Here is a 14,894-nt window from a genome sequence, read left to right as displayed (position 1 = left end):
TGAGCAAGATTCTCAAGGAACTAATGTTGATGCACCTAGTCCTTCTAAGAAGAAGAAAAAGAAAAATGATAGAACTTTGCATGCTTCTAGTGAACCTGTTCTTGCCACAGCTGAGAATCCCAATGATATTTCTATTTCTGATGCTGAAACACAATCTGGTAACGAACATGAACCTAGTGATAACATTAATGATGATGTTCATGTTGATGCTCAACCTAGCAATAACAATGATGTAGAGATTGAACCTGTTGTTGATCTTGATAACCTACAACCAAAGAATCAACGATATGATAAGTGAGACTTTGTTGCTAGGATGCACGGTAAAGAAAGAGAACCATGGGTTTAGAAACCCATGCCTTTTCCTCCAAAACCATCCAAGAAAAAGGATGATGAGGATTTTGAGCGCTTTGCTGAAATGATTAGACCTATCTTTTTGCGTATGCGTTTGACTGATATGCTTAAAATGAATCCTTATGCTAAGTATATGAAAGATAATGTTACAAATAAAAGAAAGATACCGTAAGCTGAAATTTCCACCAGGCTTGTTAATTATACTTTTAAAGGTGGAATACCTAAGAAACTAGGAGATCCAGGAGTACCAACTATAACATGCTCCATTAAAAGAAATTATGTTAAAACTGCTTTATGTGATCTTGGAGCCGGTGTTAGTGTTATGCCTCTCTCTTTATATCGTAGACTTGATTTGAAAAAGTTGACACCTACTGAAATATCTTTGCAAATGGCTGATAAATCAACTGCTATACCTGTCGGTATTTGTGAGGATGTGCCTGTTGTGGTTGCAAACGTTACTATTTTAACGGACTTTGTTATTGTTGCTATTCCCGAGGATGATAGTATGTCTATTATTCTTGGTAGACCCTTTTTGAATACTGCAGGGGATGTTATTGATTGCAACAAAGGCAATGTCACTTTTCATGTTAATGGTAATGAGCATACGGTACATTTTCTGAGGAAACAACCTCAAGTCCACAGTATCAATTCTATGAGACAAATTCCAACGATTATTATTGGAGGTTTTGAATTTCCTCTTCCTACTGTCAACAAGAAATATGATATTCTTATTGTTGGGGATGTGCATATCCCCGTTGAGGTAACCTAGTGGTATTCGAAAATTCTCCGGTTTCATGCGATTCGGAACGAGTTTGTTAACAAGACTTGATCAACCTTGTTAGTGGATTCCTTTTGATGAGCAATAGATGGATGAAGTTAGAAAGCACAACTCTCTGTACCCTCCTTTTACTTTCTGATATTTAGATTAAATAAAGCCAAAATAGGAGTTTCTGTCTGTTTTCTGAATTATCCTTGCAATAAAAAATACCCCGAAAATAAAAGTTCTCCAAATGTCCCGAAAATGAAATATGATTTTTTGTAGAATATTTAAGAATATATCGCACTGAGAACACACCAGGGGGAGCCACCACCTGGCCACGGGGGCACAGGGCACGCCCACCCCCCTTGGGCGCGCCCCCTACCTCGTGGGCCCCATGTGGACCCCCTCCACTTATTTCAGCACCCACACACTTCTTCTTCCTCCAGAAAAAAATCCTCCCCTAACTCAAACCTGTGTTCTAGCTCATCTTGCTGCAATTTTCGATCTCCTTGCTCAAAGCTCCACTCACAAAACTTCTTTGGGGGATTGTTCTTCGGTATGTGACTCCTCCAATGGTCCAATTAGTTTTTGTTCTAGTACTTTATTTATTGCAAATTTTTGCTGCTTAGGTGACCCTGTTCTTGAGCTTGCATGCTAAATTTATGTGGTCCCAAGTAGTTCTAATGCATGATATAGCCTCTAGGCACTTGTGGGAGTAGTTGCTATTAATCTTGTTGAATTTGTTCACTTTTATTTTGAGTCACTAAAAATTTCAGAAATTTTTCAGAGGGAGAAAATGTTGAAGAGATTGTTGAGAGGCTCTTCGAGCCGAAGCTCGAAGGATAAGCAAAGTGAAGAGAATAAGAAGCCCAAATATAATCTTCCTCGCACTGCGGAGGTTCGGCCGTGCGAATGGCCTTGTGATGAGTTCTTGCGAGCCGCCGGAATCTATGATGATTTTTATTACCTGGCTGAGAATGCAGGCCTCACCGACTTCCTCCACGACTAGCTCGAATAGTATCTCGTACTCACTAATATTTTTGCGCAAAATTTTCATTTCCATGCTAGGAGATCACTACCTTCGATAGATTTTTATTTATATGATGACTTTAAGGAGATGTTACTCTATGATTTTTCTGTGGCTTGCAAGTTGCCTTTCGAGGGCAGTGTCGAGGAACCACATCCTAGTGATGTGGCAGAATTTATTGATGAAATTGCTGTAGGGGAAAAGAGAAAAGTGTCAGATGCAAGAACTACTAGTATACATTTTCCTGTTCTATATTACTATGCAATATTTGCTAGTAGATGTTTAATTGGTCGCGGGAACAGTGGGGGCCTCAATGCTCCTGACCTCGCCATTTTGCGCCATGCTTTACTCCATGACAGAACTTTCAGTTTAGGCGCTATGGTTGCTAAACGGTTGAGTCTAAACCGTACAAAGGGCCCCATTTTTGGAGGTATCTTTGCTTCGCGTCTTGCTAAATATTTTGAGATACCTATTAGACACTATGAGAAAGAAGAAAAGGTGCTGCCCCCTATTTTCTTAGACTATAATAGTATGGTAGCACATGATTTTATTTGCGATGATAAGGAGAAGGCACTCATTTATAACCTTGTATTCAGTGAAAATACTTGTCAGATTATTACCCTGCATGCACCTTCTTTTTTTGACATTCATTCAGGCACATACATCATCCTGCCCGATGACATTATGCATATCGGGAGCGAACACGATCCCCAGAGCCAGAGCCAGAGCCATCTCCTGATCCATATCAGGAGTCTATTTATCAGTGGGATCCGCAAGAGCTCGCTAACCAGTGGCACCCCGAGGATCCTCCTCAGTACACTCGAGAGGACCACATTAATCCATGGGCATAGACCAACTTAGGCCAAAAGCCTAAGCTTGGGGGAGTACGTATTTCTCACCGACATTACATTCATGTTCACACACTCATTCTAGTTGTCGGTGCTGATACTTTTTCATTGTATTATCCTTGCCAGTTTATTTTCTAAGCCTTCTTCTTGTGTGTTTGAAAAACCTTAAGAAAAACCAAAAAAATTAGTTGTAGCTTTTAGCTAATTTACTTTCCATGCCTGTAGTAGTAGTAATTAAAAGAAAACCCAAAAAGATTTCTCGTTCTTCTTTTGTTTGTTGGGAGCTTTCCCGTGTAAATAGTTTTATTTCCTTTCTTTTCTTTGGGGGTCGAGAGGAGAAGACCATGATGAAAATGTTGAGCGGCTCTTATATGCATTATTGTTGATTTAACAAAGAGCCCATATTACCTTGTCTTCTCCTATGTATTAATTGCTTGCAGATTCCAGGTTAGTCCAATGCACGTGCACTATTATTATTATCCACACCGTTTGGTCGCGCGAGAGAAAGGCAATAATGACGATATATGATGGACTAATTGAGATGAGAAAAGCTGGTATGAACTCGGCCTATCTTGTTTTTGTAAATATGATTAGTTCACCGTTCCTGATTCAGCCTATTATGAATGAAACATGTTTGCAATGACAATTAGAGATTATAGTTGCTCGTGCCATGCTTAATTAGCTAGGAGTTTATAATGGTTTACCTTGCGTGCCAACATGCTATTAAAATGGTTATGATGTGGTATGATAGGGTGGTATCCTCCTTTGAACGATTCGAGTGGCTTGACTTGGCACATGTTCACGCATGTAGTTGAAACAAAATCAACATAGCCTCCAGGATATTTATGTTCATGGTAAATTATATCCTACTCATGCTTGCACTCAGTGTTGATTAATTTTAATGCATGTTCATGACTGTTGTCGCTCTCTAGTTGGTCGCTTCCCAATCTCTTTCTAGCCTTCACTTGTACTAAGCGGGAATACTGCTTGTGCATCCACTTCCATAAACCCCAAAGTTATCCTTCCTATATGCGGTATCTTCCTGTCGTTCCAAGTAAACTTGTATGTGCCAAACTCTAAACCTTCAAATGAAATTCTGTTTTGTATGCTCGAATAGCTCATGTATCAACTAGGGCTGTCCATATCTTCCATGCTAGGTGGGTTATTCTCACGAGGAGTGGACTCCGCTCCTCATTCAGAAGAAAATGGCCGGTCACCGGGATGCCCAGTCCCATGCTCAAATCAAAATAGTTACAAACAAAACTCCCCCAGGACTGTTGTTAGTTGGAGGCACCCATTGTTTCCGGCAAGCCATGGATTGATGCTTGTTGGTAGTGGGGGAGTATAAACTTACCATTCTGTTTGGGAACCGCCTATAATGTGTGTAGCATGGAAGATATCGAGATCTCTTGGTTGTTATGTTGACAATGAAAGTATGCCACTCAAAATATTATTTATCTCTATTTCAAAACTCGAGCTCTGGCACCTCTACAAACCCTTGCTCCCCTCTGCGAAGGGCTTATCTATTTAGTTTTATATTGAGTCATCACCCTCTTATTAAAAAGCACCAGTTGGAGAGCACCGCTGTCATTTGCATGCATTACTATTAATTTACATTGAGTATGACTATGACTGGATCTCTTTTACCATGAATTACAATGTCTAGTCAGTCCTTGATCTTCAGAGGTGCTCTGCATTTATGTTTTGCGTTCTTAGAAAGGGCTAGCGACATACCATCTTGTTATATCATATTATGATTGTTTTGAGGTAGTGTTGTCATCCGAGATTTACTACTATTGCTCACTAGTTAATTATGCCATTTATATGAGTAAACATGAGACCTAAGTGTTATTGTGAATATGGTTAGTTCATAATCTTTGCTGAAAACTTGAATGCAGGCTTTACATATTTACAACAACAAGAGCAAACAGAGCTTGTAAAAGTTTTTCTTTATCACTTTCAGTTTGTCACCTGAATTGCTTGAGGACAAGCAAAGGTTTAAGCTTCGAGGAGTTGATACGTCTCCAACGTATCTACTTTTCCAAACACTTTTACCCTTGTTTTGGACTCTAACTTGCATGATTTGAATGGAACTAACCTGGACTGACGCTGTTTTCAGCAGAATTGCCATGGTGTTATTTTTGTGCAGAAATAAAATTTCTCAGAATGACCTAAAACTTCACGGAGAATATTTTTGGAATTAATAAAAAATACTAGCCAAAGAATCAACACCAGGGGGCCCACACCCTGTCCACGAGGGTGGAGGGCGCGCCCCCTGCCTCATGGGCCCCCTGAGGCTCCACCGACCTCAATTCCAACTATATATTCACGTTCGGGGACAAAAAAATCAAAGAGAAGGATTCATCGCGTTTTACGATATGGAGCCGCCGCCAAGCCCTAATCTCTCTCGGGAGGGCTGATCTGGAGTCCGTTCGGGGCTCCGGAGAGGGGAATCCGTCGCCGTCGTCATCATCAACCTTCCTCCATCACCAATTTCATGATGCTCACCGCCATGCGTGAGTAATTCCATTGTAGGCTTGATGGACGGTGATGGGTTGGATGAGATTTATCATGTAATCGAGTTAGTTTTGTCAGGGTTTGATCCCTAGTATCCACTATGTTCTGAGATTGATGTTGCTATGACTTTGCTATGCTTAATGCTTGTCACTAGGGCCCGAGTGCCATGATTTCAGATCTGAACCTATTATGTTTTCATGAATATATGTGAGTTATTGATCCTATCTTGCAAGTCAATAGTCACCTACTATGTTTTATTATCCGGTAACCCCGAAGGGACAGTAATCGGGACCACTCCCGGTGATGACCGTAGTTTGAGGAGTTCATGTATTCACTAAGTGTTAATGCTTTGTTCCGGTACTCTACTAAAAGGAGGCCTTAATATCCCTTAGTTTCCAATAGGACCCCGCTGCCACGGGAGGGTAGGACAAAAGATGTCCATCAAGTTCTTTTCTATAAGCACGTATGACTATATTTGGAATACATGCCTACATCACATTGATGAACTAGAGCTAGTTCGGTGTCACCCTATGTTATAACTGTTGCATGAGGAATCGCATCTGACATAATTATCCATCACTGATCCAATGCCTACGAGCTTTTCACATATTGATCTTTGCTTAGTTACTTTGTCGTTGCCACTGTTACAATTACTACAAAACTGCTTCTGTTACTTTTACCACAATTACCGTTACTTCCATACTACTTTACTTCTAAATATTTTACTGCAGATATTAAGTCTTATAGGTGTGGTTGAATTGACAACTCAACTGCTAATACTTGAGAATATTCTTTGGCTCCCGTTGTGTCGAATCAATAAATTTGGGTTGAATACTCTACCCTCGAAAACTTTTGCGATCCCCTATACTTGTGGGTTATCACCCGCTGGCGCCCGCCTGGCCTTGGTCGTCCTGGCTCATGTCATGCAAGCGTCGCGAGGTGCGCCTTGCATAGATATCTCCGCTCCTTGGGAGCAAGCCTAGTGACATTGCCCCCAAGGAGTTCTTGGTGTCGTCCGCTTCGCGAGGCTTGGCCCCTCGCGAGGGTCTTGAGTTCTTGCTGCTGAAGCTGGGCCATACCGGGCCGTTGATGGAGCCACGCCACGGGCCGCAGGCAGGCAAGTTTGGGCACCCCGGTCCCAGAACACCGACAACCGTTGTCGATGGATGAACATGACCCCGATCAAGCCGGTTGGGGGTTGATGAACAGGACCCCGTGGAGGGCTGGATGAACAGCAGCCGGTGGAGGGCTGGTTGAAAACAGTAGCCGGTGGAGGGCTAGATGAACAGTAGCCCATGGAGGGGTGATTGAACAGGACCCCGTGGAGAGGGCGGGTTGAACAGTAGCCGGTGGAGGCTGGATGAACAGGAGTCCGTGGATGAAACAGTAGCTGGTGGAGGCAGGAGGGAGACACCATGGATGAACAGTCGCAGGTGGAGGCTGGAGGAGGTCGACGGTGGATGAACAGTAGCCCATGGAGGCTCTAGCGAGGCAGTAGACGGTGGATGAATAGTTGCCCATGGAGTCCTGTTTTTCGGTATGCCACACCCCTCCCGATGAACAGGACCCCCGTTTCGACCATAGGAGGTCGAAGAGAAGTCCGTTTCCTCCGTTTTGCGGTACGCCACACCCCTCCTGATCAACATGACCCCATTTCGACCGAGATCAAATAGAAGTCTGTTTCCTCTGTTTTGCGGTACGCCACACCCCTCCTGATCAACATGATCCTGTTTCGACCGTAGGCGGTCGAACACAAGGCCGTTTCCTCTGTTCTACGGTACGCCAGGCCTCGTTTCGGCTGTTCCGTCCAAGTCGGTTGGCTCCCGATGAACACGATGCATTCTGTTGCCTCCCGATGAACATGATGACGCAGTTTCTCTGTTCCGACCCAGCCGGTTGGCTGCCGATGAACAGGACGCCGTCGCTGCCTCTTCATGTACATGAGCTCTGGCCGTACGTATGTGCGAGTAGGCGTTCGAGACCCCACCCGTATGTACGTACGTGGCTGTATTTTCTTTCTTGCACCCTGGCTGTACGTATGTGTACACAATATTGACGGGACCGTGTGACATGCTACGTGCGCGCCTCTACTATGACACGTGCCCCTTCCTTACTCGGCCACGGTTCATCGCTGTAGCCTGCAGACAGACCGACCGACCAGTATGTACATACATGTTCGCGAGCAGAATGACAACGCTACGTATGCTTCGACCAGGTGGGTCCTGACTGTCAGGGAGGATAAGGAGGCACTTCCTTGCGTGCGAAGATGTAGCTGGTGGGTCCCAGCAGTCAGGGGGAAACGTTTTTTCATGAAATATGGTGGCCCGTCCAGTGGGTCCCTGCTGTCAGGTGGAGGAATCATTATTTTATGCGTAATAAGGTTGCACTTCCTTGCTGCGGCCGTGGACCTAGCTGTCAGCCTCTCCACGTACAGCTCTTCTGATGGAAGTCGTTCCTTGACCACATTGACCACGCCGCGCCGAGAGCACCAAGGCGGTGGACGACGGCGAGGCCTAGGAACGGGACGACACGGAGCCGGGGAAGACGCGGCAGTGGATGCCCACGCGGAGAGGAGTACGAGGGTTGACTGGTTCGGCTGCGGTGTGAGGCTGTCGTCGCCGCAGAATAATAGGGGTTGTGGGTGAGTAGAGGGATGGCCTGGCCAGAGGATGGAGTAGGGTGGGGCGGTCAGGCCTGCGCGGCAGCACAGCCGGCCACGGGAGGCAGGAGTAGGCAGACCGGCGCTGGTTTGGGCGGTTGGAGCAAGAAGACCAGAGGTTGAAGAAGCACTACAGCCGTTGGATGGACATCGTACGGTCACTGGAGCTAGAATCATTCATATTGACTAAGTTAACAAAGCCCTCCGTCCATGTTAGTAGGCCCACAAGTCAGCCTCCCGCTATGGTGGGTCCCAGCTATAGCAGGGGGAGTATTCATTTTTTTGTGCGTAAATAAGGAGGCACTTTCTTGCGTGTGAAGATATAGCTGGTGGGTTCGAGCTGTCAGCGGGAGGAACGTTTGTTTCGCGAAATACAGAGGCCCTTCTGGTGAGTCCCAGCTGTCAGGTGGAGGAATCATTATTTTGCGCGTAATAAGGAGGCACTAGCTTGTGTGAGTCCCTACTGTAAGCCTCTCCACTTACATCGCTCTTCTGATGGCTGTTGTTTGTTGACCATGTTGACCACGCCGAGCCGAGAGCACAAACGCGATGGACGAGGGCGAGGCCCAGGAAGGGAACAACCCGGAGCCGGCGAAGCCACTACAGCAGATGCCCACCCTAAGGGGAGTACAAGTGCTGACTGGTCGGCTGCGGGGTGAGGCTGACGTCACCGAAAAATAACAGGATGTGCGGGTGGGTAGAGGGATGGCCTGGCAGCAGCATAACCGGGCACAGGAGGAGGGAGCAGGTAGTCTCGCCGGTGCTGGTTTGGGCAGCTGGAGCAGGAAGATCAGAGATTGAAGAAGCACGGCGGCCGTTGGATGGACATCCAACAGTCACTCCTCTGTGTTGACTAAGTTGACAAAGCCTTGCATATGCATCAAATTTTTTTTAGGACAGCATCATCGTCAACCTAGTAGGCCCAGAAGTCAGCCTCCAAATCTGTGGAAAACAACATACAACCCACTAGCCATTATTTTCACTAATTTACAACCCATTTGCTAATTCTTAAGGATATTTTGAAGCACATGTTCTTTTTATTAGCATTACAGACCATATTCTGGGCACGTCTAAAAAATACAACGAAATTCCGCATATTTCGGTGGGGTTCGAACTCTTTTAATCACAAAAATTCGAGTCAAGTTAAAAATAATTTTTTAAAAATTATATCAAAATAAAATTGAAAAAATTCTCTGCAAAAAATGAATGAAATTTAAAAAGCAAGATGCCCGTGTGTTGCATGGAACATCAAGATGCATTCGTATGAGTAGTTTATCTTGTGGGAGAAAAGGATGAACGAGGGAAGGCCATATCTGCAAATGTGGAGAGGAGTGCGGGTAAATTGTCATAGTTTCCTTCCTATCCGTTAGATATAGATCGGACAGCCTATATTGCAGGATGGCAAGCACACCATCATCACCAACTCTGCTTTTTATAAGAGTAGAGAAATCCAAAAAAAACGATATTTGAATGTAATTGCCGGTTGGCTTTGGTTTAAAAATTTACAACCCATTTATTACAATTTATAGCCCATTTTTGGGGAAGCCATTTCTTACTACTTACATCCCTCCTCGTCTTGAAAGATTTGCAGCCCAGGAGGGCTGAGAAAAGCAAGTAGGCCTCGGTTGGGTATTCTCCAAAAAAAGAACTGGGGTATGCATTTTCAGAAAGAAAAAATATATCAACTAGGCTCGTCATGTGCTTAAATAAAAGCATAAGCGTGGGCTAGACGGGCCACAGCCCCCGCATAGTGCGCAGTTGAGCTCCGTCTCTAAAACTAAAAAACAACTCGGCGAGCTGCTGGGTCCCTAGTGTTATCCGCTCGTTGTGTAATTTTCTCGTTTATTGACTACATTGACAATGGCGTGGGACCTAGTTGTCAAACAATTAGGAGGAAGTATTTTTTTGGCTTGTAATAATGAGGCACCTGCTTGCGTAATTCAATGACCCTGGTGGGTCACTACTGTCAGCCTCTGCACGCACAGTCATCTCCTGATTCCTCTCGGTTGTTGACCATGTTGACAACGCCAGATGGCGGCGGGCGCAGCGAGTGAACCAAGGCGGAGAACGACGGTGAGGCCTCGGATGGGAATGAACAGGAGCCGTGGAAGATGCGGCAGTGTAGTGGCAGGCGGAGGGGAATACGAGCGCAACAACATGCAACTCAAGCTTACAAACGGTACAAAAAGCCCAAGGATTAATTGTTCATCAAATTTAGACAAAACCCAGATTGAACATGGCAATAACATCTAACCCAACCACTCTTTTTCACAGTCACAAACAAATGGATTGGTCTGATCCATAAAATCAACATCCTGTGCAAAAAAATTATTGGAGGATGACTACAATTTGATGTAAATAGAAGCCGAGCATGTTTAGAAGCCCATTTGTCCACCTGAAACTTCTTTTGTTGCTGTTCAATGTGTCCGTCCATGAGAAATCTCTTGTTGTAAAACTTAAGCCTCATGGAGAATAGTAACCTCGCATTCAACAGGAAGAATGTGACAAAGCTTCTGTATGCTTGGTTGGATGTATATCCTTCCATGGTTATTGTCCTTAAACGAATGTCATGTGAACTGAGAAAATCCTGGTGCTTATTACGCCACCGATTGGTTATACGTTTTTCTCAATGTGGTAGCAGTGCCTAAGTAGACATGAAGATTTGAAAATAGTTAAGGTCTGAAAAAATAGTATGTCGAAAGAGTGACAGATGAACGGTTAATCCTAGTACAATATATACGGGCTTTCAATGTGCATGAAATCATCACCTTTATATATAAATTCTCCAGAGATCGAAAGCATCGCATCAAGCCAATAATTATGTTCAGATCAAAACTAAACATTCCGATATATAAGATCTTGACAGAATCTAGCAGCATTGATAGGCTATCCATGGATGAACTCTTCATTGAGCATATAACATAATATTACTACCCAAAGTGTACTCCAAGATGATATAAAACTTATGTGTACAAATGAAAAATGCAGCTTATGATTACAAATGTGTAGATGATAATATACGGTACTGTCAGTGGGAAACGACACCTATGAGATCACAAGAATCCCTACTACGGTTGCCGGGGCGCAGGGTTGTGAGAAGAGCAGGAATAATAGTCAACACAAGGATCGTTTACGCAGGTTCGGGCCGCGAGGATGCGTAATACCCTAGTCCTGCTTTGGTGCATGTATTGAGAGAGTTCGTGAGCTCTCAAGCTAGCTATGGTGGTTGCATAGTTCAAAAGAGCCGAATCCCTCTCCAGTATGCCAAGGGCCTCCTTTTTTAGTCAAAAGGGGCTGCCACAGTGGCACACAGGAGGTGGAAAGGCCTACAGTGTTGCGAGCTTATCGCTCGTGTTACAGGACAAGATGCATTTAATGCGTAGCTTAGGTGTCCCTTAGCTTTATTGGGGACGGGAACGAGGCCCGTCCCATCCGTTCCCGCCTCGCCTTGCTTCAACACGCGCCCAGGCCAGCGGTGCATGCGGCGCCATGTAGGCAAGCAGGCAGCTGAGGTGGCGCGGTGGTAGGGTCTTCACGAAGATCTGCATGCCACCACGCAGGTGCTTGCTGAGTTGGTGTAGAGGCCGCCCATCGCCACGAAGGTGCCTGCCCAGCTGGTTGAGCTAGCAGCTACTTGGGGACGGTAGTGGAGTCTTGGTCCACGCGGGCCTGGCTGTGGCCCCGCTGACCCCTCGGCAAGGGCCTTGCCGGGGGGCCCGACAAGGGTCTTGCTGTGGCATTGGAGTCGTCCCCGGCAAGGCGCTTGCCGGGGGTCTTGTGGATCCCGCCGAGGGTCGCTGTCTTCTGGTTCTCATATGATCTCATATCTCTATGGTCTTCACAAAGATTTGCATGCTACCATGAAGTTGCCTCCCGAGCCCTAGCTCTAATGTGGTTGGTTGAGTTGGAACCCGTGGGCTTAAGGGTGACTCGCTCTGTTAGCATCGGGCAAGTTGCCCCGGCAAGGCTCTTACCGGGGCCGCGGAAGCTGCCCCGGCAAGGGCCTTGCCGGGGGAGTCCACCTTGCCCTCTCGCTCTTTGGTATCTTTGGTCTTGGCGTTTCCTTGGCCATCTTGTGCTTCAGCCTCTCTCCGGCTCCCCTCCTCTGCCCTCCTTAGTGTGGCCGTGGCACGCGGCTCCGACTGCTCGTGCACAAGTAAAGGGGTACAAAGGTGTGCCCCTACTTTTGTACACCGACAGGAGCCCCCGGGCCTAGGCCACACATAAGCGTGACACGTTGTTGGGCCAGGCCCAGAACGGTGCGCGGGCAGGCGGGGTAGATTTTCACCGCAGTAACTCTTCATCCGCTGCGCTTCCCCATGACCCGCATTGAACACGCGTCGTGGAGGATCATGCGTGATGTGGGGGGCATGCGTGGGGCAGTTTCCGCATGCATGCGTCACATCGTGATAAAGAGGCGGCTCGCGCCTTCCCCATAAAAAAGAGGGAGGCGTGGAGGCGCGGCTCATTTACTGGATGGACTCAGGTCACAGTTTTCAAGGCGCACTTGCCCCCCCGATCACGGGGCGGGGAACGGTTGCTTCACCCGTCCTTTCGACCCTGCATGTTCGCCACACCTCCTTCAAGCAAGTGGCGAGCCGTGGAGGCGGGAAACCAGGCTGTCGCTGATTGGGGCAGCGGGTCGGTCCTGATTCCCTGCGCCTCCGCCGGCTGGATTGGCTGAGTGGGGCGGCCGAGTCTCGACCCCACCCCTTTAGAAAGAGGGGAAGGGAGGGCGCCATCCCACATTCTTCAGTATCCATCCTCCTTCATCTTTGCTTCTTTCTTCCACCTATCGTGGCGAGAGGAGGCGCTGGGCCTTCGATGGTGGCGGCGAGGGTCGCTGCTCGTCAGCGCGTCCCTCCTTCCCACGAGCCCGTGGCGGTGGAGCTAGCCACAAGAGGAAGGGGGAGGGGGCGTGCCCGAGGTCGCTGCGGTGGTCGGGGGAGAGGGGGACGAGGTGGCGCGGCGGCCGTGCTTCTGCCAGCGGTGCCTCCCGCGATGGAGGGTCACGTCGGGGACCGGCCCCGCGAGTTCTTCATCAGGCTACGCCGGCCACCGCGTCGTCGTCTCCGTCTCCCCACCCCCTTCGCAGAGGAGATGGAGCTTGATCCGCCCCAGACCCTCAGGTTGCACATGAGGGGCAGCGGGACCGGCGGCACGCGGGTCGACGTTGACTTCCCCGCTCCTCATGACATGTATCTCCGTCGCGGATGGAAGACATTTGCCCGCATCCATAGCCTGACGGTGGGGCTCATCCTCTACTTCAAGTTAATGGAGGGCGGCTGGCGTAGGAGGGCCGGAGAAGGCCAAGAAGGCGGGTGGCGGCCGTCAACTCGGAGTACGCGGGCACCGACGCCTTCGTCGCGTATTGCCGGCCTGCTGCCTCGTCTTCCAGCTCCTTTCCCGGCACCAAGATGTTCTCTTGGTGCCTTTTGCTCCTCGCACCTCGCCTAGGCGCCCCTTTTGCCCTCTGCTGTGTTGCTCCATCTTCTGAGGAGAGGGACAAGAAAGGGATTACGGGCATTTTATCTCTTTTTAGTTTGTAAGCCTGCGGGCACTTGTTAATTTTTAGACATGTAATCCCCTTGCTCATGTTTTTTATTCCGTACGAACTGTACCTGTATGGGACGTTTTTAATGAAAAAGGGTGTTTGCCGGGTTCTTTGTGCATGAGCGAGGCCCATGCCTAGGACAAATCCTTGTTATTTCTAAGGTAAACATTGTCGCCCGGCAACAGGCCTTGCCGTCCCCCCGCTTTGGTCGACCATTCTCACGCTCTTGGCGGAGGCAGGGGCGAAGCAGAGTTAGGCCCCTCGTTCATTTCTCTTGCCACCGTGACTACGATCATGTTCCGACCCAGGGTATAGCTCTTGGGTACGGGAAAAGGGGAGCACAGTGGTTTTAAGAATATAAACGAGGTTTCATATGTACCAGTTCTATACGGAAGTGCATAACAGGGGATAAAAGACATATCCGAATCCGCAGCCCCCGGCAACCTTGGCTTGCCGTGGTTGGATCCTTGTGTCTTCAGCCGCCGGCGATCCTAGCTTGCTGGGGCCGGAGCGCCGGTCCATCCTCTTTCTCCCAAGCGGCCCAGGAGATATGTCCACCTGCCCTGCGAATCAAAGAGGACAGAAAGACGCGCACTCGACCTCTAGGCTAGGGGTTAGTCGCCGCTAAGCACTATCAACCCTAACCGAGGAAGAGACTTAACCTAGCATGCATGCTATAACTTAGGGCGCCAGCGCTTCATTTATTTATGCTTAGGGTCTGCGCTTGGCTTTGTACAGAGCGTTACATGCCTTGCCGGCAAAGCTTGTACAAAAGGTGGCTTGCCGGGGGGCCCGGTAAGCCGCGCCTTATGGGTAAAACTTGCGAAGATGCTCGATGTTCCAGGAGTTGCTCACTGGGACAGCATCTTCGGTCTCCAGGCGGACTGCGCCGGGCCTGGTGACTCGTATTACCCGATAAGGGCCTTCCCACTTTGGCGTCAACTTGTTGGTATTCTTGGCCGACTGAACGCGCCGAAGAACAAGGTCGCCTTCCTCAAAGCTTCGGGCATGAACCTTGCGGCTATGGTAGCGGCGCAAAGCTTGCTGGTAGCGTGCTGCTCTCACAGCTACCTGAAGACGATCTTCCTCAAGGAGTGTTGCGTCATCTTGCCGCAACTGCTATTGCTCAAGCTCATCTTAAGCGAGCACTCGAGGTGACCCGTATATGAGTTACGTGG

The sequence above is a fragment of the Aegilops tauschii genome, chromosome 1 (genome assembly GCF_002575655.3).
Source record: "Aegilops tauschii subsp. strangulata cultivar AL8/78 chromosome 1, Aet v6.0, whole genome shotgun sequence".
NCBI lineage: Eukaryota > Viridiplantae > Streptophyta > Magnoliopsida > Poales > Poaceae > Aegilops > Aegilops tauschii.
The sequence above is the reverse complement of the archived record's forward strand: the minus strand, read 5'-3'. Positions refer to the sequence as shown.